At 42.4% G+C, this 26,741-nt stretch overlaps 1 long non-coding RNA gene and 2 pseudogenes across 2 annotated transcripts; all 3 read left to right on the forward strand.

Annotated features, from left to right (window-relative positions):
• The first annotated feature begins 884 nt into the window (after positions 1-884).
• Positions 885-6,820, forward strand: LOC147003367 (cytochrome P450 2A12-like; annotated as a pseudogene). The gene is made up of 8 exons (XR_015047988.1): positions 885-1,096; positions 1,389-1,551; positions 2,622-2,771; positions 2,983-3,362; positions 4,053-4,188; positions 4,636-4,823; positions 5,337-5,478; positions 6,449-6,820. The product of XR_015047988.1 is annotated as a cytochrome P450 2A12-like (transcript).
• Positions 6,821-8,203: 1,383 nt separating this feature from the next.
• On the forward strand, positions 8,204-14,956 carry LOC147003368 (uncharacterized). The gene is made up of 2 exons (XR_015047989.1): positions 8,204-8,722; positions 12,668-14,956. It is a non-coding gene; the product is annotated as an uncharacterized LOC147003368 (long non-coding RNA).
• A 220-nt stretch (positions 14,957-15,176) lies between these two features.
• LOC147003369 (apoptosis inhibitor 5 pseudogene) lies at positions 15,177-16,580 on the forward strand (annotated as a pseudogene).
• The last annotated feature ends 10,161 nt before the right edge of the window (positions 16,581-26,741 follow it).

Consider the following 26,741-nt stretch of genomic DNA (forward strand, 5'->3'; position numbering starts at 1 on the left):
TAGGGAGCTTGACCCAAAGGTCTTTCACCAATGTGCTCCATGCCTGACCTGTGTCCTGTGGGAAACATGGATACTAATTACAGAAGTGACTGGTATCCCAGTGAGCTACCATAAGGGTCTTAATGGGAACTCAGTAGGAGTCTTTGCCAATTAGAAGCCTTCTGACAGCTGGGGATTCCCAATATTGGTAGTTCAAGCTGTTATTTCACAAAAGTTCTATAAGTCCTTCACTAACGTTCTAGGTTATTCTCCTCTAGTCTGTGAAAATATCTGATAAAATATAGCTGTGGTGTTCTACCCTTTTCCAAGCCATGCATAGGCAGGAAAAGGTGCTCACCCTAACCTGAAGTTGAGGCTCCTTTTAGAAATCTGTGCACCCATCAGTGGTGGCACATGCCTTTAATCCCAGTGCTCAGCAGGCAGAGGCAGGGGGATTGCTGTGAGTTCAGGGCCAACCTGGTCTATAGAGTGAGTCCTAGGATAGCCAGAGCTACACAGAGAAACTCTGTCTGTAAGAGAAAGAAAGAAGAAAGGAAGGAAGGGAGGAAGGAAGGAAGGGAGGGAGGGAGGGAGGAAAGGAGGGAGGGAGGGAGGGAGGGAGGAAGGGAGGGATATAGTGGGAAGGGGTGACAAGGAGGGAGGCAATGAGCCTCTTTGACTCTATCATATCCATGGGGCACCACAACCCAGCAAGGCTTTAAGTATTTCAAATTAAGCCTAGCATCCAGAGGTCTTCCTCTTTGCCCATGTTGTGGGTGTTGCAACACAGACAGATTCCATGTAAGGAGATAGGTTTGGAATCCAAAAGACTCAACTAAGTAAATAGAAGCAAAGGCCATCTTCTGCCCCTTCTGTCCCTGGGAGTATAAAGGCAGTATCTCAGCCTCGGCTATCAGCCTGTCAGTCCTCACTGGCCACCATGCTGGGCTCAGGGCTGCTCCTGGTAGCCATACTGGCCTTCCTGTGTGTCATGGTCTTGGTGTCTATCTGGCAGCAGAAAATCAGGGGGAAGTTGCCCCCAGGACCCATTCCTTTGCCTTTCATTGGAAATTATCTGCAACTGAATAGAAAAGATGTCTACAGCTCCATCACACAGGTATCACTGGATGAGGGGATGGATGAGACATAGCACACAGACAAGAGTCTATGTGATTTCAGATGTTTTGTGTCAGAAAATTCACAGAATAATCCAAAGTCTCTTACTAGTGGGGTTTTGAAGGTCCTGGAGCTATTTCAAGTCTTTGGTTTGTTGTTTGTTTGTTTGTTTGTTTGCTTGCTTGTTTGTTTGTTTTCAAGCATTTGTTTGTAGTATATCACATAATCTGACCTCTGTACTGGTCCAGGTAAGTGAATAAGTCCTCTAACAGCCCCCATTTATCCCACATCAGCTCCAAGAGCACTATGGCCCTGTGTTCACCATCCACCTTGGGCCTCGCCGGGTTGTGGTGCTTTATGGATATGATGCAGTCAAAGAGGCTTTGGAGGACCAAGCTGAGGAGTTCAGTGGACGAGGCGAAGTGGCCACCTTTAATACACTCTTCAAAGGCTATGGTGAGGAGGATCTGAAATCTGTGATTGTAGACAGACTTTTGCTACTTTGTGAGTTCTTCTTTCTTCCACCCTTCACCCTCTTCACCCTTTTAACCTCCTAACACTAGGTAGGAGAGAAAAAGAGAGAGAGGTGAACATGAACAAAATTATTGTTAGACTACTTCCTGCTGATTAGGAGTGATGAGTTCCTTAAGGCAAGTTTAATCTTCACAGTCAGGATATCTAATTTCTTCTTGCTCTTGTTTCTTTGCACAGACTACTTAACGAACCACAACCAGCAGCAACCAACCAACAACCAAAACCCTCCTCTTGGGGCCCTAGCATTTATATAACCTCTGAAGAGTCCCCAGAATTCTAAGTGCTTCCTCCCTTCTGCTTGTTCTTCTTCCATGGCTTCCACCCAGTCTCCTCAGTCCCATTGTCTTTCCTCAAGGTCTCTAGCCCAGTAAATCTAAACCCCACCTATGTCTCTTCCCCTAACTATTGGCTGCTGGCATTTTTATTTACCAATCAGAATTTACTAGGGCAGAGTCCTTCAGGCTAAGTGCAGATTTCAAATCTTAGAGACTAGCACATAGCATTACAATAAACAGTAAAAGACAAAACCTCAACACCCGGGTATGTTTTTATGTAGGCAGTTCTTGCTTCAATGGGGATTTGCTGTTTTCAGAAAATGCTAAATATTGGTTGATTTAGCCATTTCAGGGACCCAGAGCAGCTAACCAGCATCTAGAGGAGTGATGGAATTGGTCCAGCTAAAATATTGAGGACTAGTCTCTCTGCCTTCTGAGTCTCTCTGCTTCTTCCAGTTTGTAACTTTCTGTTTCCTTGCCTGTCTGATTTTTTCCAACTTTTTTTTTTTTTTTTTAGTTTAGCAGATTTACTTTTATTAGGTATTTTCTTCATTTACATTTCCAATGCAGGATCTGTGTTTGTATATTCTGTGTTCTTCCCATCACTATCCATCTTTGTCTCTTTTCTTTTCTCTTAGAAGCCTTTTCCAGTGTGGACCTGGTCCTTCCTCAGCCTCAATCTACTTCTCTCCAACCCTCATGTTCTTATCTTTACAGGTGTGGTATTCAGCAATGGGGAACGAGCCAAACAACTCAGAAGCTTCTCCATAGCCACACTGAGAGATTTCGGTGTGGGCAAGCGTGGTGTGGAGGAGCGCATCCAGGAGGAGGCAGGCTGTTTGATCAAGATGTTGCAGGGCACTTGTGGTAAGCAAGAGACCCTTAAGTGTTTGGGCAAGGGAAGGAACATCCCCTGCATCAAGAGGGCTGTGGAGAAGGAGGGTGGGGAAGACCACCTACCAAACCATCCCCAAAATCTGGTGCTGAGAGTTTGGTGCCTCACTCCAATGCCCATACCATCTTCTAACTCTTCTCCCTCATAATTCCAATGTCTTCCCAACAATGTCACTCATCTCAGGAGCCCCCATTGACCCCACCATCTACCTGAGCAAAACAGTCTCCAATGTCATTAGCTCCATTGTCTTCGGGGACCGCTTCAACTATGAGGACAAAGAGTTCCTGTCACTGCTGCAGATGTTGAGTCAAATGAACCAATTTGCTGCTTCACCCACAGGGCAGATAACAGACTCCAGCTCTGCCAATTGCCCTTGCAATATCCCACATTGGCCATACCCACAAAGGGCAAGGACCACCCCAAATCTCATACCCACAAACATAAGCTCCCCTCAAAACCAGCCTTTACCCTCAGACAATTAACATTTACATCAGAACCCATGGGAGCTATCCAGTACTCAGAACATAATGATATCTGGATACCTCAAATAGCCTGAGAACAAAGCCCTCTGCTTGGCTCTCTTCCCTGTGCAGGTTTCCCCAGTTTAGTCTCTAACAAATCTTCTGTATGGTCCTCCAAATACATGTCCAGAAATGGTGCCTGTTGGGTCAATCTCCTCCATGAGGAATTTAATCCACAGTTGATGGCTGTTGAGAGAAGAGGAAATCATATTCCTTAGTGGTGTGGCTACTAGTAAATTAGTCTTTCTCAAGTAAAGAAACCTTCACCCATACTCATGCAGCCAACCTAGTTATAAGCAATTGCCCACCCCCCAAAAAAAACAAAAAACAAAAATAAAATGGGAAAATAGGAAGAAGGCTTATTAAGGATAAGAAAGAGTTCCACAAAGTGGAAAATAGAAGATAATAGAGGGGAATATGGTTAAAGTGCATTTCACATATATGTCTAAAAAAATGAGGACTCAAGGTTCAGTGGGTGTGGAAGGGAATTCATCTGGGAGGGGGAGAGGTGTGAATATATTCACAGTAAAATAAATGAAATTCTCAAAGAATTAATAAAAATATTTATAAAAGAATGACTAGAAAGTTTTAGAAAATTAAAATCCTTAATATTCCCCAAGAGGATGACAAACTGATAGATTTGTGTTCTCTCTCTCTCTCTCTCTCTCTCTCTCTCTCTCTCTCTCTCTCTCTCTCTCTCTCTCTCTCTCTCTCTCTCTCCCCCTCCAGGAGAAAAATGTTAATTCAGAGTTTCACATGAAGAACCTAGTGATGACATCATTGAACCTCTTCTTTGCTGGGTCTGAGACAGTCTGCTCTTTACTACGCTATGGCTTCCTGCTACTAATGAAGCATCCAGATGTGGAGAGTACGGCTGGCTGTGTGGCAGGGAAGAAATTGGGAAACCCAGATGTTCCAACTTTTTCCCACCTGACCTTGACCCTCACTTTTCCCAGGTCCCTGGATGCTCAGACATGCCCTGCTATGCAGAAACAAGAGCATATTAAATGCATAAACAGAGTTCTCACTAACTGTTAAAATATTAGACATTCCCAAATTGATTTCCCACTGGCTGCCAGATCCTTACTCTCTGGTCCCTAGCCTGACTCCTCCTTCTCCTCCCCACCATGATTCTGTCATGAAAAGGATAAAATGACACTGCCCAACATTTAGGTATGGAAATATGTTTTCAATGGCCTATATGCATGTCACTTACAGAGACATGTACTACATACAGTGTTACACATGTGAACTATTGCACCTGCTTTGAGGCCCCTGGACTTTAAAAAACACCCCAACTCCCCTTGTCTTCCAGCCAAGGTCCATGAGGAGATTGACTGAGTGATTGGCAGGAACCGACAGCCCCAATATGAAGACCATATGAAGATGCCCTACACCCAGGCTGTGATCAATGAGATCCACAGATCTTCTAACTTTGCTCCTTTGGGCATTCCTCGAAAGATTACCAAGGATACTTCCTTCCGTGGCTTCTTCCTCCCCAAGGTACAGCCATAGCCATCAGGAGGGGCCTTTAGCCCACTTCCTGATGCCTTAAGGCCCCTTTCCATCTACAGTTATCTAACTCCACTCTATTCCCCCAACTACTATGTCAGCCTCACCAGGGTCCTCTGATTAGATAGATTATTGTCACCTCTCCTAGACTTAGTGTCTCTGGAGATTTATCCACATGTCTCCAACTTCTTGTCCCATTGCTTTGAATTCCAAGTTCTATCTGCTCCTCTGTCTTGCTACCTTCCAATATCTCAACTCCTGGGCTGGAGGCAAAGGCCTGGTGTCACTCTAGCAGCCTGTCTCAGAACATGAACCCAATGGAGCTCATATCTCCTACTCCTGGTGGCACACATCACATCTCCTCAAAACTCATACTCCATAATATCCCTTACTCAGGAGACCCCCAACTCTGTGCCTTTCAGATCTCTTCATTTAGAACCTAACACCTTCTGTGGTCCTTTCTCCATTTGTCCATCTTCTTAAACTCCATCTTCCCTCTTCCAGGGCACCGAAGTGTTCCCTATACTGAGTTCTCTGATGACAGATCCAAAGTTCTTCTCTAGCCCCAAAGACTTCAACCCACAGCACTTCCTGGATGACAAGGGACAGTTGAAGAAGATCCCTGCTTTTCTGCCCTTTTCCATTGGTAAGAAAACACTGGGTTACCAGACCACTGCTCACACCAACAGGGGTAGCTCATGTCAGCTCCCCTCTCTGTGATACAGACTAGCATCAAGCCAACCAGTTGCATCCACTGGACCTCCCAAGGGTCAGACCTCCTGGATGCCTATCAAAGGATCAGTGGGATCAGTGATCTCTTTCAGAGATCAGGGGGGCAGTTTTTAATGCAGTTTTAAATGATTTTTTGTTTCCTTTTTAAAAAAAATAATTTATTTAATGTGCTTTGGTGTAAAGTTGTCGGATACCTTGGAACTGGAGTTACAGACACTCATGAGCTGCCATATGGGTGCTGGGAATTGAACCTGTGTCCTTTGGAAGAGCAGACAGTGCTCTTAACTACTGACCCATCTCTCTAGCCATATATTCAGACTCTTTAAAAGAGGACAACAGCCAAGTGGTGGTGGTACATGCCTTTAATCCCAGCACTGGAAAAGAAGAAGCAGGTAGATCTGTGAGTTCAACACCAACCTGGGTCTGTGTAAGTTACAGGACAGCAAAGACTACTCAGAGAAAACTCTGACTTAAAAAAAACTAAAAATAAATAAATAAATAAATAATAGATAGATGATAGATGATAGATCGAAAGATAGATAGATGCATATGTACATACATGTGTACTTAGATACATAGATGATAGATAATTAGATGAATAAATGAGTGAGGCCACAGCAGAGCATTCACATTGGAAATATAATTGGTAATTGGTAGAGGAAACATCTTGACTTCTCATTGTTCCAGCCTCCCATGGGTTACCCCACTTTGTGTGTAGGGATATTGGGGTTCTGAGAGACTTAGGATCCTTTCCTAATGATCCCTCACACTCCAGTGTAGAAACCCCTTCTCCCTAAGAGAACATGGCTGCCCACTGGGTACTGAGGCAAGGCATCAGTGAGAGCTGTCTCCATGCCTGTGCTCATTCCCTCTCTCCTCTTCAGGGAAGCGATCCTGTTTGGGATACAGCCTGGGTAAGATGGAGCTGTTCCTGTTCTTCACCATCATCTTGCAGAACTTCCATTTCAAGTTCCCAAGGAAACTAGAAGATATCATCGAGTCTCCCAAACCAGAAGGGTTTACCAGGATCATACCAAAGTACACCATGAGCTTCGTGCCCATCTGATTCTGGGTTGAGCCAAGGTGGGTCAAGAGGGAGGGAGAGACGGAAGTGGTGCCAGAAGGAAGGTGGAGTGAAGAGAGAAGATGAAGACCGCGGGGTTAAGAAGGGGCCACCTGCATGGAAGAAATAGAAAAGACTACTCACCTTGGTAAAATTGTAACAGTAATAATAATAAAAAAAGAAACACACAGTGGGCAGCAGTAACAACAGCTGTCACTCATCCAGCAAGGGTCACTCACCTCTGCAAAACTGTCCCATCCTTCTCTCATTCAGTACTCGAAACAAGAGCAGTGTGTTCCCAAGCCCAGTGTACAGGTGGCAAAGATGAAGCTTACAAATTTGAATCTAAACTGAGGTTTAAAAGACTCAGGTTAGCTAAGTCTGAGGCATGGCACTCTATCCCCAGCATTCAGAGGGAGGAAACATGAAACTCTAGGAGGCCAGCCAGGATTACACAATGAGAACTTATCTCAAAAAAGCAGCAAGAGCACAAAAACAACATCGTTTAAATTGCATTCTCATAGACCATAAGAGTCTAGCACGTACTTAAACACAGATTTGTATCCACAGCCATTTGGTCAGGTTTTTCGTTCTTTTTGTTTTGTTTACCGATTGTGTTTTTCTTTTTGTTTTGTACATCACTGTTAGGAATATTTAACTTGCATTTACTTAGTAGTGTGGGTGGTAGAGCATGCCATGGGTCACATGTGGAAACAAAAGGACAATTTTTGGAAGTGTAGTCTCCCCTTCAATACTTGGATCCCAGAACTCAAATTCAGGTGGTCAACATTTACAGCAAGCACTTTTACCCACCGTCTTAGGGTTTCTATTCCTGCACAAACATGATGACCAAGAAGCACGTTGGGGAGGAAAGGGTTTATTCGTCTTACACTTCCATGCTGTTGTTCATCACCAAAGGAAGTCAGGACTGGAACTCAAGCAGCTCAGGAAGCAGGAGCTGAGCAGAGGCCATGGAGGTATGTTCTTTACTGGCTTGCTTCCCCTGGCTTGCTCAGCCTGCTCTCTTATAGAACCCAAGACTACCAGCTCCGAGATGGTCCCATCCACAAGGGGCCTTTCCCCCTTGATCACTAATTGAGAAAATGCCTTACAGTTGGATCTCATGGAAGCATTTCCTCAACTGAAGCTCCTTTCTCTGTGATAACTCCAGCTGTGTCAAGTTGACACAAAACTAGCCATAAAATCCACTGAGACATCTAACTGCCCATTTAGGCAGGTTAAGCAGTTTCTTCCTTCCTTTCTTCCTACCTTCCTTCCTTCCTTCCTTCCTTCCTTCCTTCCTTCCTTTCTTCCTTCGTTTGTTCCTTCCTTCCTTCCTTCCTTCCTTCCTTTGTTTGTTACTTCCTTCCTCTCTTTCAAGATGGTATATATATATATATATCTGGGGCATATATATATACATATATACATATATATACATATATATACATATATATACACATATATACACATATATACACATATATACATATATATACGTATATATATGTATATATATATATATATATATATATATAGTAGCTTCCTACAGACACTCCAGAAGAGAGCATCAGATCTCATTACATATGGTTGTGAGTCACCATGTGGTTGCTGAGAGTTGAACTCAGGACCTCTGGAAGAGCAGAGGTCTTAACTGCTCTTAACTGCTGAGCCATCTTTCCAGCTCTCTTTCTCTCATATATGTATATGTATATGTATATTTATATGTATATGTATATGTATGTATATATATAGTCTATCTGCAAGAAATCACAAGACCATATTACAGATGGTTGTGAGCCACCATGTGGTTGCTGGGAATTGAACTCAAGACCTCTAGAAGAGCAGCCCGTGCCCTTAAAAGCTGAGCCATCTCTCCAGCCCCCTAGACAGTTTCTTAATGTCACCCTTTCCTCAAATGAAACAACAAGGACTTGGGGTATTATTATATACCCAGAATAACCCTGTCTGACGTGTTTTTCCATAGCCCTGGCAGGCAACTGATCTGGCTCCAACACATACTTTCCAACAGTCTTGGTTTCTCCTATACACCTTAGTCACCTGAACACCTGTTGTGCCTCACCCCCTGTGAAAGGTAAGGCCACTGTGTCTGACTTAGTCTGAGAGATAAAAATCACTTGGACAGAAATCCAGGAGAACATTAAATTATCATAGATCAGCAAGGATGTGTGTGTTCATGCATAGAGTGCACATGGCTGTGTGATTGCCCATATGCCCATGTACTCTGCATGAGTTTCATGGGTCTCTGGGGCACAGTTAAAGGGCACAGATAAAAGTCTTTGAATCTCCTGCCTGCTCCCACATGATTCAGTGTAAAACCTATACATCGGACTGGGATCCTTTTCTTCATAAACTAAATGCTGCATATAGGAATGAAGAGATATCATATTAAAGAGATTGCCACTTGTGATAGCTATTCTTGGCTGTCAACTTGACCATATCAGGAATTAACTAATGCCTAAGGACTGGGCACACCTATGAGGAATTTTTCTTGACTGAATCATTTGAAATGAGAAAACACATTCTAAATTCAGATCTTTGGAGGTGAAAAGGTTTATCTTAAATCTAGGCCATGCCTTCTATGGCTGCCTATATAAACAACATGGAAGAAGGAAGCTCTTGCTCTTTGGCTGTTTGGCAGGTCTCATTCTCACTGGCAGGTCTATTCCTTCACTGGCATTAGAAACTACTTCTCTGGGATTCCAGCACATGTAGAAGACGACCTGAGACATCCAGCCTCATAAACTAAACAACTAGTGTATTTGTGGACCCTTTGATGGAAGACAACCATTGTTGGATTTGCTGAACCATAGCTTCTAATCCAATCATATATTATATATACACACATATATATCATACATATAGAATAGATGTTTGTATTTATATATTATACATCTAATTTATATATTTATGTTACACATATAATATAATATAATATAATATAAGTAACATAATAGAGAGAGTGTGTTGTGTGATTCATTCTATCAGTTCTGTTTCTCTAGAGCAGTGGGTCTCAACCTTCCTAATGCTGGAACCCTTCATACTGTGGTGAAGCCCAACCACAAGATTATTTCATTACTACTTCATAACTGTATTTTTTCTAGTTATGAATCACAATGTGAATATCTGATATACAAGAAATCTAATGTGTGACCCCTATAGGACTTGTGGTCCACAGGTTGAGAACCACTGCGTAGAGAACCCTGAGTAATACATAAATGGTTCTAGAGTAACAGAAGTATAAGGATAGATTTTTAAATATCTGGAACAAGCTTTTAACTTGCCAACACCTATAGTTACTGAAGTCTCTCATAGAAGCTTGGAAAATACAGAGAGCCCAAGATGTGTGCTATTTAACAAACTCTGAAGACAAATGTATTTGATTATCCTAATTCACCTATTGTGAGATGCAAGGAATCTAGTTATTCTGTACATAAAACTTTTGACAATTTGTGGGAAAGTAAGGAAATGATGATGTGGATTGGTTGCTTCTAGGATCTCTGGATAAATTGACAAGGGGGAAAAAACAAGCTCTGTGATAAAATTTCTAACATCTCAGAACACTGTGAAGGGAAACAACTAAGTTACAATATTGACCAGCTCCAGGTGCACATAACCAGTCTAAAGGATTCTGAGTGCAGCCTGGAAAAGGATCTTTCACCAGCCAGCCCTCACCAGCCCACCCCAGAGGTCAAGATGCAGAAAACCAAATCAAAGTCCTCTTTATAAATTTGGCTGAATGACAATGAAATTTCAAGCCACAGCCTTGAGTGCATAGGCGGTTAAAGACAAGACATTGATTTAGTAGAGAATGGGATCCTGTAACTTGGGATGGAGCTGGATGGGAGGATCCCCTTGAGGCTGAACCCTCAGATTCTCAAGGGCTTATCTCACTCAAGGAAAGAGTCTTTCTACCCTCAGCATAAGATGCACCCCTATCCACACCCCCTCCTTCTGATTGAAGAAATTAATCCTCCATTGTCTTCATTGACTTTCCCTGAAGGAAATCCCAGGCAAGACACACTGATGGCCTTCAGGACCCACCAATAACTACCTCAAACCCCATAACCAGACTTAAAGCAAATCAGGCTCCTAGATGGGAGGTAGAAAGGTGTGCCACGTGACTAAAGAGAATAATGAATTTGCTAATTCATTCAAGCAGAAGTCTGGGAAATCTATGTAGGAATGAATTTCAAGGGTGTGGAATCAGTATTTAAGGGTGTGGAAGAAAGATAAAACTGGATCAGCTTGATCTATTGATAATGCTATGGCATTCGAATACACTGGGAAAGATGAAAAACTTAGAGTCAATTCAAACTTAGATTAAATGAGTTTGTTTTTACAAACGACAACAGCATTAAAGCCAACAGCATGCTGTGCAGAAGTGGAAATAGGTAGACTTTATAAAGGCACACATCAGAAAGCTGTGTGGCATCCACAGCTGAGCAGGAAACTGTTTTACTTCCTTCAGGTTTTTTTCTTTCTCACTATATAGTAAGAAAAAGACCCTTTTGTCCTTTTCCCATTGCATAAGCATAAGCATATGCAGGGTTTACAGAAGCAAAGACAGTGTTAATAATTCACAGTCCATTGTATCTTATCTCACCTGCAGGCCACTAGGGTCTCCTAGGCACTCCAGAGCAAAAGGTCAATAGGCCTTAAGAGATGCCTGGGTCCACAGTAAGTCTCTTTAGTCTTCACAGGGGACCTGTGTCAGTTATTACCCAGGTCTGAGCACTGATGGCCTGATGACTTGGAAAGTGCAGTTCATTGCTAGGCAGGCAAAAAGAGAGGGCTGTCATGGTTAGGGCTAGCTGTCACATACCCACAATACGGAACCTCTGAGTGGAGATTCTGGATTTAATCTCAAAGCTCACACAGGTGATTTTGGTTTTGCTTTTGTTTTTTTGAGTGCCAAATTTTTATTTGGGTGGTTGGCCAAAGCATTTGTCAAAAGATGGCCTACTCAAAAGAGGTGGAGATGTCTGATATTCCTTGGTTTAGTGTTGCTGAAGGGATTTTAAGGCTTAGTAAAATTGCATTTGTTGTGTGGGTAAACTGTGTAAAACTTAATCCTTCACAGTGGAAAGACCCAGAAGACAGGCCCTTCACTAATCCTCTAAGATGCAAAACTGTCAGAGGGTCATCAGCACATTTGAAGAACTTTGTTGTCTTCCTTTTCTTTGTACTGGCCATAGGGTTAGATGTACTGCTCCTCAGTTGGAGGAATGAAATGCCAGGGCTCCAAAGTAGCAGGGGCCAGGTGGTAGCACTAAATCACCAAAGGCAAGGTGATTGTAGTTATCATAGTAGGCAGCTCAGACAAAGTAATGTTCATAATGACTTAGCCGACAATGGTCAGCACAGGCGAAGTGATTTCTATGGAGGTCTGACTCATACAGACTTTTGGTGCTAGCTAGTTAATCATGGTGTTTTCCAGGCATAAAATAGAGAAAATGCATGCTGTACTTTTTAAAAGCATATAAACAGAAAAGTTCTCTGATCAAATAAAGAAGGCTTCCTGAGCCTCTTTGCTGCCTCACTCTTCGTTTTCACAATTCCTTGTGGGAGGAATGTGATACTGGGTCTTAGTGTGGTGCTGGAGAGCCCTAGAATACAGTGATTGCAACTGTAGTAGTGAGAGGGAGATGCAGGCGATGCTTCAGGTAACTATTTATTCACCAGCCTCTTCTACCAAGATAGTGGACTCTAAAATATGATCATACATGTGAGTACACACACACATAAAATATGATCATATATGTGAGTCCTCACACATGCATTCACACATATATACATAGATATACTCACACATACACACTCATAAACATATGCACAAACATACATACACTCTTACATCACACATACATGCAGATACACATGCACGCATAGTACAACACACACATACACACACACACACACTCTTACTCTTTCCAGATTATGCCCAAGCAATGGTGGGTTGAATATTTTCTGTGTGCCTGTCACTGACTCCATTCCCATGATTTCGTTCCTTTTCTAGTGTGGAAGAAAGAGCACACATGGATGGCTTAAAACTGATAATATGCCAAATCAGTTTTAGGAGCTGCAAGTTCAAAACCAAGGTTCAGCAGATCCATAGCATTTGAAACATATATGTGAGAGTTCTTCCTTTCCTTCCCTCTCCTCTAATGACTGCAATGTCTGCAATTCCTGGGCTCACCCCTGAATCACTCCAGCCTCTGCTTTGTGATCACATGACAGGCTCTGTATTTGTTTGACCTTGTATATGCACTTTATTTTGTCTTTGTTTTGTTATGTGTGCACATATGTGTTCACATGCTAAATCGGGGCACACATATATGCAGGTAGTTATGAATATGTGTATTCATGCATGTGTAAGCCAGAGATTGACATCAAATGCTTCCATAACCAGTCTCTGCTTTGCTTACTGTGGCAGGGTCTCTTGGTGAACCCAAAGCTCACAAATCCATCTAGTCTAGCTAGCTGTATTGTCCAAGGAATCCTGTCTCCACCTCCATGTCAACCTGACTTTTAGGTAGGTGTTGGAAATATGTTTCACTCTTCATGGTTGCACAGCAAATACTTTATCCATTGGGCCAACTCCTTGGACCCCTCAAGGGCACTTTCTCATAAGAACACAAGTCATACTGTATTAGAGACCCACCCCACTCCTGAAAGATCTCATTTTAACTATATCCTGTTTCCAAATAGTTCACACACTGTGGCCCTTAGGCTAGGCCAGTAATACCTAATACTCATTGTCTTAGTTAGGGTTACTATTACTGTGATGAAACAGCATAGCCAAAGCAACTTGGGGAGGAAAGGGTTTTACTTGGCTTACACTTCCACATCACTGTACACCATAGAAGGAAGTAGGGACAGAAACTCAAGCAAGGCAGGAACCTGGAGGCAGGAACTGATGCCGAGGTCATGAAGAGGTGCTGCTTACTGCCTTGGTCCCAATGACTTGCTCAGCCGGCATTCTTTTTTTTTTTTTTTAAGATTCATTTACTTATTTTATGTATATGAGTACACTGTAGCTGTCTTCAGACACACCAGAAGAGGGCATCAGTTCCCATTACAGATGGTTGTTTGCCACCATGTGGCTGCTGGGAATTGAACTCAAGGCCTCTGGAAGAGCAGTCAGTGCTCTTAACCTCTGAGCCGTCTCTCCAGCCTGCATTCTTATAGAACCCAGTACCATCATCCCAGGATAGCACCACCCACAATAGGCTGGGCCCTTCCCCATCAATCACTAATTAAGAAAATGCTCTATAGATCTGCCTATAGACTAATCGTATAGAGGCATTTTCTCAGTCAGGATCTCTCCTCTCCAATGACTCTAGCTTATGTCAAGTTGTCATAAAACTAGCCAGCATACTCATGAATCACTCAACCTTATAAAACTCCAGGCTACTCTATGTGGCCCACAGGAACAGAGAATGCCTTCAAATTCCCCTGAAGTCCAACAACTAGGGAGTGACAAAGGGCATTGTTGTGTAGGAAAGTGGGATTTTAGTGTACATCTCATGACTTTCACTGATGACTTAGATGGAGCCTTTCTGCTTTCACACACACACCCACTTAAGATCTCTAGATCTCTCCCTCCTATATTCATAACCTATATACACCTATGTATGTACATACCCTCAACCACTCAAACAGTTCTTCCTTCTACTCTTGTATCCCATGAACTCTCTTATGTTCTCCAACACCCCCATTTCTTTGCATCTTTCTCCTCTTCCATAGTCCCTTTCCCATTTTCCTGTATGTGCACACACACACACACACACACACACACACACACACATTTAGATCCTGACTGAACAGATAACAATAAGAGAAAACTTGGTTTTGTGTTACTTAACATGATGATCTATCCATATCCTGTGAATGTCATAATTTTATTCTTGTTTTTCTGGTATAAGATTCTGTGCTGTGTGTGCCCCATTTTCTTTATACTTTCTATATATCTGCTCATGACATCTAGGTTGATCTCATACCTTGGCTATTGAGAAGCATACAATGGCAAATGTAGCTGTGTTGTGTGCTCTTTTTAATCCCATCAGCCAATCATTGTCTTTCTGTTGGTGATTTGAGACCATTTTCCTCCAAGTTCCACTGGAGTGTCCTCTTTGCCTATGAGGCTTCTCTTTTTATTTTTATTAATTATTATAATTTTTCTTCATACTGGTTGGTGGATATTGTAAGGTTGACAGAAGGAAATGGAATGTCACTTAAATTTTGTTATTTTTGCTTTCTTCCTTATTGGCACTATGTAGAACATAATGAATGTTTTGTTCATCTATGTGGTCATGAAATTTATTCTGTTCAAGGCTCTATGATTGGAACTTGCATCCGCATCCATGTGTGATATTGTAGGGTACTGTTTATATGCACTGTGCAAAAGATGTGCCTCTATCCTTCCTTGCCTGCTTAAGGTATCTTTTGATTTGTTAAAATAAAAGGCTTATGGCCTATAGCCTAAGGCAGAAGAGTAAGGTGAGACATCTGAACAGAGAGAGGAACTCTGGGAGTCAGACAAGGGAAGATTCACCACCTAGACACAGGGGAAGTTGGACGTTCAAAACTGAGGAGAGGAGGTATTGGGCGACAAGGGTGGGCCCAGAACTTGGTGCTCAGCATACCGATGATGAAGGAGCTGTACTACAACTACAGCATCCTCGCCTAAGCTGCGGAATGTGTGGGCCAGCATAAAAATGCCTACCAAGTGATACTGGGTGGTGTGAAAGGCAGTACGAAGGAAAAGCAATTAGCAGTTCAGTTTATACCTAAATTCTTCAAGCATTTTCCAGAGCTGGCTGATTCTGCTATCAATGCAAAGTTAGACCTATGTAAGCATGAGGATGTGTCAATATGACACCAAGCAATTAAAGAGCTGCCTCAGTTTGCCACAGGAGAAAACTTTCAGAGAATAGCAGATATACTGACCCAGCTTCTGCAGATAGATGACTCTGAAGAATTTAATTTGGTGAACAATGCTCTGTTAAATATATTTAAGATGGATTCAAAAGAAACATTAGGTGGCTTGTTTAGCCAGATTCTTCCATGAGAAGACATTGTTAGAAAATGAGCAATTAAATTCCTGTCCACAAAACTCAAGATGCTCCTAGATGAAGTGTTAACTAAGGAAGGAGAGGAGATCACTCTCACTGAATCCAAAATGGTCCAGGAAGTTGTGACTGGGGAAGGGTTTGTTTTGTTCATGAACATACTGGCTGGTTTAAAAAGCTTACAGGCAGTGAGTGGAAGACAGTAGCTGGTAGAAGAGGCAGCAGACCAGACAGCAGAACAGGCTGACCTGGAGCAGACCTTTAACCCCTCAGAGCCTGACTGTGTGGACAGGCTACTGCAGTGCACGTGGCAGTCTGTGCCTCTGTTCTCTAAACATGTCCATTCTACAAGGTTTGTGACATATTTCTGTGAGTAGGTTCCTTAGGGACCCATCCCATCTACAGACACCAAACCCCAACACTATTGCTGATGCCAAGAAGTGGTTGCTGACAGGAGCCTAATATGGCTGTTCCCTGAGGGGTTCTACCAGCACCTCACCAATATACATGCAGATACTCACAGCCCAAGCCCAGGGACCCCAGTAGAAGAGTAGGGAAAGGACTGAAGGAGCTGAAGGGGATTGCAACCCCATAGGAAGAACAATAACAACTAACTAGACCACCCAGAGCTCCCTTCCAGAGACTAAGCCACCAACCAAAGACTACATATGGAGGAATCCATGGCTCCAGATACATATGTAGCAGAGGATTGCCTTATCTGTTATCAATGAGAGGGAAGGCTCTTGGTCCTGTGGAGGTTTGATGTCCCAGCATAGAGGGATGCTAGAGCAGTGATGTGGGAGTGGGTGGAGGAGCACCCTCATAGAGGCAAAGAAAGGGATGGGAGGGTTGTGAAGACGTAATATTATTTGAAGTGTAAATGAATAAAATTATTTAAAATAATAATAATAACATTTGTAAGATCAGGAAAGGGATACCCAGAAAAAGACCAGGGAGACAGGTAGAGAACCACAGAATTGCAGGAAGAAACAGAATGCTAAAACAATCTAGAAAAGGCCACAGAGCAAATTAACATTGAACAGGCAAGTGGATCAAAAAAAAAGAGAGAGCTTTGAGTGGGCAGGCAAGTCAGGGAAGGCCATGGAACCTGCCACTGCACATCTGTCTGCTTATCTCCCACATGTGCTGTCATCCTCACCATAGCCTTTGAAGAACCAGTCCAAGAAAGCTTGCTCTCCATGGCCACTGAATTGCTCAGCCTGGTCCACCAGAGCCTCCTTTACTGCATCATATGCCCATGGCACCACAGCAGAATGAGGCCCCAGGTGGACGGTGAACACAGGACCATACCACTCCCTGATCTTTCAAAGGGAGAAGTTAGAGAAGCCATTCCTGGAACTGCCCGTGTCCTGATGTCAGGCATATGAGATGCATTAGGATCTGGTGTCAAGCCTCTAACATATGTCTGCATCCTGACCTAGTCAGTCCTCTGCCTCAGAATCTGAGCCACACCAGGCATGCTCCACACCCGAAATGTACCATCTCTCTGCCCAGTACTACCCTTAAGAAGAAATCATAAAACTTCTTTGTGTCCAGTTCCAGAAAGTTGCCAAGGAAAGGTAACGGGGTAGGTCCTGGAGGCATCTTCCCTAAGAGTTTCCTCTACCTCAACACAGACATTGTGATCATGGCAATGAAGCAGGTCAGCACAGCTACCAGGAGCATCCGAGGTCAGCATGGTGGCAGTGGGATGGACAGGCAGATGGTTATCTCTGGGATATTGTATCTTTATACTCTAGGCTAAAGGGTGGCTCAGGCTCCTGTTTAATAATTATCTCTTTTTTTTCCTCCTAGCTATTGCCATGTCATTCCATTGCCTTGGATATGAAACCAGCAGCAACGAAAGAGGAGGGGGTAATGGATTTTAGGACAGTGTACCAGGCTTGCATAATGGGATGAGAGTGTGGATTAGTACATTTCCAGAATTGAAGATGTAGTAATATCTGCACGTGAAGAAAGCATCCAGACAGAGGTTGAGAGGCTCAACCATAGACAGGACATCACAGACACATGGATTAGTGGTTTTAAAAGGAATCCAGAGGTTTGGGACTTTTAGTTTGATAGCATGGAACATGTTGCTGTGGATTCAGGACCCTTTAGTGAGAATGCATCAAAAGTTAATATCTTAGGAAGGGGGATTCCAGAGTTGTAATCTGAAGACATTGCGTTAATAGAGGATCCAGACCTGTGGGTGTAGAGTTCCTGGCAGGTGATGTGTATTGAATGTCCAATAGCACTCTGCAGCCAGCACCAGAACCCAGGTGTTATCTTCTCTTTGACCTTATGCTGTCTCCCAATACCAAGAGTTCCTAAGGAAACCTCAAACTATGGCCAGAACTGATACAATATAATAATATAACCAATAGTGTCCATTCCCACATGTGACAGGGAAAGGGGAAGGCAGTCAGCTTCTCAGGTCTCTGGAACAATCCCTGGGATGAGGAGAAAGGCAGGTGAAATTCCAGGTGACACAGGGACTGAGCTGGTCTTATGAAGCAATAATATCAACCACCAACACAGAGAGAAATCCTAACTGTCCAAGAATTTCAAATTAGTTCTCAGTAAAATTAGATTTAAAATTGCTTACACAATGGTCAGGTTGTCAAATTGCCTTCAAAGTATTTATTTTTATACCTAGAGTCCTGGCTGCTCTCAGCCTTGGCCAGAGAACCTTCTTTATGCAGCAGATAGAAATCAGAGCAAAGTTCATTGATCCACTTAAACTTGAGCTTTGTTCAAGGAGATAAGAATGAATAAATTCACACTCTTCTACATGCTAACTGCCAGTTGAGCCAGCACCATTTTTTGAAAGTGCTGTCTTTTTTCCACTGGATGGTTTTAGGTCCTTTGTCAAAAATCAAGTGACCATAGGTTTATGGGTTCATTTCTGGATCTTCAATTCTATTCCATTGATCCACCTACCTGTCACTGTACCAGTACCATGCAGTTTTTATCACAATTGCTCTGTAGTACAGCTTGAGGTCAGGCATAGTGATTCCACCAGAGGTTCTTTTATTAGTGAGAATACTTTTTTGCTATCCTAGGATTTTTGTTATTCTAGATGAATTTGAAAATTCCCCTTTCTAACTTGGTGAATAATTGAGTTGGGATTTTGATACAGATTTCATTGAATCTGTAGATTGCCATGAGCATGGGAGATGTTTCCATCTTCTGAGATCTTCGATTTCTTTCTTCAGAGATTTGAAGTTCTTATCATACATCTCTTTCACTTGCTAAGTTAGAGACACACCAAGGTATTTCATATTATTTGAGACTATTGTGAAGGATGTTGTTTCCATAATTTCTTTCTCAGCCTGTTTATCCTTTGTGTAGAAAAAGGCCACTGATTTGTTTGAGTTAATTTTATATCCATTGCTTCTCGGCCTTTTGTCTAAGATCAAGTGTAATTTTATATGCAGCTACTGCACTGAAGCTGTTCATCAGGTTTAGGAGTTCTCTGGTGGAATTTTTAAAGTCACTTATATATACTATCATATCATTTGCAAATAATGATATTTTGAATTCTTCCTTTCCAATTTGTATCCCCTTGACCTCCTTTTGTTGTCTAATTGCTCTGGTTAGGACTCCAAGTACTATATTGAATAGGTAGGGAGAAAGTGGTCAGCCTTGTCTAGTCCCTGATTTTAGTGAGATTGCTTCAAGTTTCTCTCCATTTAGTTTGATGTGGGCTACTGGTTTTCTGTATATTGTTTTGATTATGTTTATATATGGGCCTTGAATTCCTGATCTTTCCAAGACTTGTATCATGAATGGGTGTTGGATTTTGTCAAATGCGTTCTCAATAAGACCAGAGACACTAAAACTTATAGAGGAGAAAGTGGAGGAAAGCCTCAAAGATATGGGCACAGGGGAAAAATTCATGAATAGAACAACAATGGCTTGTGCTGTAAGATCGAGAATCGACAAATGGGACCTCATAAAATTCCAAAGTTTCTGTAAGGCAAAAGACACTGTCAATAAGACAAAAAGGCCATCAACAGATTTGGAAAGAATACTTAAAATTCTAAATCAGATAGGGGACTAATATCCAATGTATACAAAGAACTCAGAAGCTGGACTCCAGAAAATGAAATAACCTCATTAAAAATGGTGTACAGAGCTAAACAAAGAATTCTCAACTGAGGAATATCGAATGGATGTGAAGCACCTGAGAAAATGTTCAACATCCTTAATCATCAGGGAAATGCAAATCAAAACAACCCTGAGATTCCACCTCACACCAGTCAGAATGGCTAAGATCAAAAATTCAGGTGACAGCACATGCTGGCGAGGATGTGGAGAAAGAGGAACACTCCTCCATTGTCGGTGGGATTGCAAGCTTGTACAACCACTCTGGAAATCAGTCTTGCGGGTTCTCGGAAAATAGGACATAGTACTACCAGAGTATCCCACAATATCTCTCCTGGGCATATATCCAGAAGATGTTCCAACTGGTAAGAAGGACACATGCTCCACTATGTTCATAGCAGCCTTACTTATAATAGCCAGAAGCTGGAATGAACCCAGATGTCCCTTAACAGAGGAATGGATACAGAACATGCGGTAGATTTACACAATAGATAATTAATCAGCTATTAAAAAGAATGATTTTTTGAAATTCCTAGGCAAATGGATAGATCTGGAGTGTCACGCACTCTGGTCGAGTCAACTTGACAAGCCGAGAGGCTTAGAAGCTACTCACGAGGCAGAAGAGTTTTACGGAAACTCACCTCCTGGAGTTTGGCATTCGCCCTAACCCATACATTAATATTCCATTCCCGCGTTAGTCTGGTGTATGGATCCACGTGCTCTCTTTTAGTATTATCTTACTATAAGTGCCATTTAATTCTGACATAGCTAAAGCCTTCGCCAGTGTTCCAATGTCCTAGAATGTCCTTGAGCAGAGCATGGGCTTGGAATTCAGGAAGAATGTTGCTATTTAGTGACATTTAGAATTACACTATCACTTTTAATAAAAGCTAGGTCTCTGTCCTACATAGGAATTTACCATCACCTAGGAAGAAGGAAGTTTCAGACCTAAGGAGAAACCAGAGTAGATACTTAGAACTATAGATAGCTGAGTTACACCCATACACATGTATTTACAACGGCCTAGGGGGAAGGTGAACTATACAATAGACTAAAATAGGAACTATGACAAGGGCACGAAGCCCTTGACCCTGGCTTCTAAGATTAAGTGAATCTTAGGTGGAGCCCTTGTTGTTATCAGTTGCTAACAATGAATTCTATCCCAGGTGGTTCCTGTTAGACCTTTTGTGTTTGCATTCCTCTGTTTTATGTAAGAATCCAGTAACCTCTTTGTACCTTGCTGGTGTGTCACCCAACTTCCTTATTGTCTTCTGTATAAAAAGTTTGATGCTCGATTTGACAAATTACATTCAGATTCTATACAACCTCTCCTGTGTGCATCTGTCTGTCAATTCATTCGACGCTTTGCCCACACATGACTAGAGACCCGTCCCACGCAGACAAAGGGACCCAGAGGGTCTGTGGCACTGGAGGGCATCATCTTGAGTGAGGTAACCCAATCACAAAAGAACTCCCATGATATGAACTCACTGATAAGTGGATATTAGCCCAGAAACTTAGAATATCCAAGATGCAAGATACAATTTGCAAAACACATGAAACTCAAGAAAAATGAAGACCAAAGTGTAGACACTTTGCCCCTTCTTAGAATTGGGAACAAAACACCCATGGAAGGAGTTACAGAGACAAAGTTTGGAGCTGAAACAAAAGAATGGACCATCTAGAGACTGCCATACCCGGGGATCTATCCCATAATCAGCCTCCAAACACTGACACCATTGCATACACTAGCAAGATTTTGCTGAAAGGACCCAGATATAGCTGTCTCTTGTGAGGCTATGGCGGGACCTAGCAAACACAGAAGTGGATGCTCACAGCCAGCTATTGGATGGATCACAGGGCCCCCAATAGAGGAACTAGAGAAAGTACCCAAGGAGCTAAAAGGGTCTGCAACCCTATTCGTGGAACAACAATATGAACTAACCAGTACTCCCCAGAACTTGTGCCTCTAGCTGCATATGTATCAGAACTTGGTCTAGTCAGCCATCATTGGAAAGAGAGGCCCATTGGTCTTGCAAACTTTATATGCCTCAGTACAGGGGAATGTCAGGGCCAAGAAATGGTAGTGGGTAGGTAGGGGGGAGTGTATGGGAAACTTTTGGGATAGCATTGGAAATGTAAATGAAGAAAATACCTAATATTTTTTTTTTTAAATTGGGGCACAGAGCTAAACAAAGAATTCTCAACTGAGGAATACCAAATGGCTGAGAAGCACCTGAAAAAATGTTCAACATCCTTAATCATCAGGGAAATGCAAATCAAAACAACCCTGAGATTCCACCTCACACCATTCAGAATGGCTAAGATAAAAAATTCAGGTGACAGCAGATGCTGGCTAGGATGTGGTGAAAAAGGAACACTCTTCCATGGCTAGTGGGATTGCAAGCTTGTACAGCCATTCTGGAAATCAGTCTGGCGGTTCCTCAAAAAACTGGACATACTTCTACCGAAGATCCAGCAATACCTCTCCTGGGAATATACCCAGAAGATGTTCCAACTTGTAATAAGGATACATGCTTGACTATGTTCATAGCAGCCTTACTTATAATAGCCAGAAGCTGAAAAGAACCCAGATGTTCCTCAACAGAGGAATGGATACAGAAAATGTGGTACATTTTCACAATGGAGTACTACTCAGCAATTAAAAACAATGAATTTATGAAATTTTAGGCTAATGGATGGATCTGGAGGATATCATCCTGAGTGAGGTACCTGTAATATCCAAAATGAATTCAAGACCACCCAGTACCTTCCCCCTCGAAAAGGACTTTCCAAAGTGTACTAGCAGGCAAAGTGCAGAGCCAGATAAGGAAGCTGGCTGACTAAACAAATGTAAAAACATAGTTTTACTGGTCAAAATGATTAAGCCTGCAGCTACCAAAATAATATTAGCTGTCCTCAGAGACATAACCATATCAAGATTAGCAATTCTCCTGTCCCCTGCCCCACACTGAATTCTGCCAAAGACCACAAACCACCCTGACCTTGTCACTAGAATCCCCGTGAGGTTGATAGCTGTGACATTAATAGCTCACTCATAAGTTCAAAAATATACTATTACTTTTCTGACCAAATCATAATAACCCACCATGGGGGCAAGCAAAGTGAGTCACTAGGCCAAAGGGTTACTTAGTCACTATACAAACCAACCAATGCCTGAAAGGGTTACTTGCTACACTAATGAGAACCCTGTTGCTCAAATCTGCCCCTTACAAAGGTATAAAAAGTGTGTTCTTTCTTTGTTCTTGGTCTCTCCTCTGGCCTGTGTGCTGAGAGGGGAGTCCCCAACATGTTGGATCAATAAAAATCCTCATGCATTTTGCAGTGATGGTGGCGGTCTCTGTGGTCCTTGTGAGTAAGGGTCTTTTGACAAACTCCAACATAACCCAATCACAAAAGAACACACATGACAAGCACTCACTGATAAGTGGATATTAGCCCAGATACTTATAATACCCAAGATACAATTTGCAAAACACTTGAAACTCAAGAAGAAGGAAAACCAAAGTGGCGATACTTCGTTCCTTCTTAGAATGGGGAACAAAATACCCATGGAAGGAGTTACAGAGACAAAGTTCAAAACTGAGGCAGAAGGAAGGACCATTCAGAGGCTGCCCCACCAATGGATCCATCTCATAAAAAAAAAACAAACCCAGACACTATTGCATATGCCAGCAAGATTTTGCTGCCAGGACCCTGATATAGCTGTCTCTTGTGAGGCTATGCCAGGGCCTCGCAAATACAGAAGTGGATGCTCACAGTCATCTATTGGATGGAATAAAGGGCCCCCAGTGGAGGAGCTAGAGAAAGTACCTCTGATGGTTTATATATTCTTGGATCAGGGAGTGGCACCATTTGAGGGTGTGGCCTTGTTGGAATTGGTGTGACCTGGTTGGAGTAGGTGTGTCACTGTGGGTGTGAGCATAAGATCCTCACCCTAGTTGCCTGGAAGTCAGTCTTCCAATAGCAGCCTTTGAATGAAGACATAGAACTCTCAGCTCCTCCTGCACCATGCCTGCCTGGATACTGCCATACTCCCACCTTGATGGTAATGGACTGAACCTCTAAATCTGTAAGCCAGCCCCAATTAAATGTTGTTTTTTAATAAGACTTGCCTTGGTCATGGTGTCTGTTCACAGCAGCAAAACCCTAACTAATATAGAAGTTGGTACCAAGAGTAGGGTATTCCTGTGACAACCTGACCATATTTTGGGGAGGACTGTGGCAGGACTTTGGAACTTTGGGCTAGAAAATCCATTTGGTGTTATGAACAGCAATGTGGAAATGTAAACCCCTTCCTCGCCAACTGCTTCTTGCTCATGATGTTTGTGCAGGAATAGAAACCCTGATTAAGACAGTACCCAAGGAGCTGAAGGGGTCTGCAATCCTATAGGAGGAACAACATATGAACTAACCAGTAGCCCCAGAGCTCACATCTCTGACTGCATATGTAGCAGAAGATGGCCTAGTCAGCCATCATTGGGAGGAGATGCCCTTGGTCTTGCAAAGATTATATGCCCCAGTACAGGGAGTAGGAGTGGGTGGGTTTGGGATCAGGGCTAGGGGGGTGTATAGGGGACTTTCAGGATAGCATTTGAAATGTAAATGAAGAAAATATCTAATAAAAATTGTTTTGGAAAAAAATAAAAAATAATAAAAAAATAAATAAATGCAGAAACACTCAATTGGTCACAGTGCTAGAAACAGGAGATGGAGGGTCTGTCCTAAATAATTGGGACATCTTTATCAATGTCCTCCTATCACCACCATGGCTCAGGAAATGTTGCAGAAGAGGCAGGAGGAATGTAGGAGCTGGAGAATGAGAAGGAGTGCTGTGGAGTGCTGTCTTATAGATGTGACATCGTGGTTGCATTCATAAACCCACAACAACTGTGGTTACTCACAGAAGACCTGGACAAGATGAACTCAGCCAATTCTGGCATAAGTGAGGAAAGTGTACCCCAAACCCTATAATTTAATGAAGAGTTATTGGCAATTGAGAGCTGATGGAGGAGAACTAAGCATGCTTTTAGAAGGAGTGTTCCCACTGCCACCAGTGGGAAACCGGTAGGGTTTCCCATGCTCCAGTAAATGGCCCCCTTCTCACCCATTCACACACGAGCAGCTTTAATTTAGTGAGTTATCAAAAAAGAAGACATGACTTCAGGATGGGAAAGTTGATGAGATTTGGAAGAAGAAAATGAGTGGGTGTGATCATATTTCATTACACACGTACAAATTGTCTCTCAAGAATAAAGAAGATTGTAACTAAAAACTGAGCATACAAAATAATGAGTTTCATTATGTTACAGCCACACATAGCTTGCTTTCACTGACCCTCGCTCTCCACTCTTCTATCCATCCCCTCCATCTTCCTGCTACATCATTTCCCCACTCCTGGTACAGAACACATATTTTGTTATTCTTTCTCACTCATTGCCAATGTTCTCTCACAATACCTGTTTCTCCTCTCTCTAATTTCAAGATCTACAACCTCATATATGCACACAAGTCGAGGGTTTCTTCTTAGAAGAGGCATAGCTCTAGTCTTTTGAGTCTGGAACACTTTGCTTAAACTTAGTAGTTTCTAGTTTCTTCCATGTTCCTACCATTGCCATGATTTCATTTTCTTTACAGCTGAAGAAGACTCCATTGTGTAGGTATCACAGTCTTCTTCTGAGGGGACTCCTAGGTTGGCTCCCTGAGGATCGTGTACCAATAAAAATGGATGTCTAATTATCTTTATGGTAGGACTTAGCATATTTACAAAATCCAATGGAATGGCACAGTGGAAGAAAGCTTGCACGAAACCTGATGCCAGGAGTTCAGTCCTCAGATATATGGTGGGAGGAAAGAATTGACTTCCACAAGCTTTCCTTTGATTACCACACACACACTAACACACACACACACACCATATCATTTTAACACATACGAATACACATACACACATATATACATACACATGCATACACTTACACACACATGCACAAGTTCAAAACTGTAATAAAATATTCTTAATCTCAAATTCTGGAACTTCTAGAAGAAAATGTAGGGAAAGGACACCGAAGTATCAATATATACAAGAACCCTCTATAATATAATTATATATATTAAATTTAATGTAATAAATTCAGAGATAGAGATATAATGTTCAAAATGACAAGATTACATGAAGTTCAGAGAGCTTCTGTCTAACAAGGAACACAGCTGGCAACATGTGTGTGTGTGTGTGTGTGTGTATTTGCCAAACAATAAATGGATAAGTGAACCGAACAGACAGTTCTCCAAAAAAAAAAAAAAAAAAAAAAAACAACTGTCAAATAAGCAGAACATACAGGGGCTGGACCTAGGACTCCCTGCACAAATGTAGGAGATATGGGTTCTTCATGTGGGTTCTGAACAACTGGACTGGGGGTTATCCCAAAAGCTGTTGCATGTGGGAGATGTTCTTCTAGTTGGGCTGCCTTCTGGCCTCAGTGGAAGCAGAATGCATAGCCTTTCAGAGATTTGAAGTGCCAGGGTAGGAGGATACACAGAGGGACCCCCACCCCCTCAAGGAGGAGAGGAGAGGAAATAGGAGAAGGATTGTTGGAGGGGTGACCAGGAGGGGGCCAGTGAGCAGGATGTAAAGTGAATAAGTAAAAAAATAAAATAATTTAAGAGAGAGAGATTGTGTGTGTGTGTGTGTGAGAGAGAGGGGGGTGGAAGCTTGGCATCGTACACCATCAGGGCAATAAAAATTAAAATTAGTTTGAGAGTCACAGACCAGTGGGTTCTAATTTATCAAACCTCACCCCACTCCCACTGCCACAGCTCGGCTATGAAGGCCCTGAACAGAGGCTTTCCCTTCCTCGGGTCATTTCAGTAGCTGTTGTGTTATCAAGA

This window comes from Mus caroli, unplaced genomic scaffold (genome assembly GCF_978045245.1).
Source record: "Mus caroli unplaced genomic scaffold, Mus_caroli_1 scaffold_8, whole genome shotgun sequence".
Classification (NCBI taxonomy): domain Eukaryota; kingdom Metazoa; phylum Chordata; class Mammalia; order Rodentia; family Muridae; genus Mus; species Mus caroli.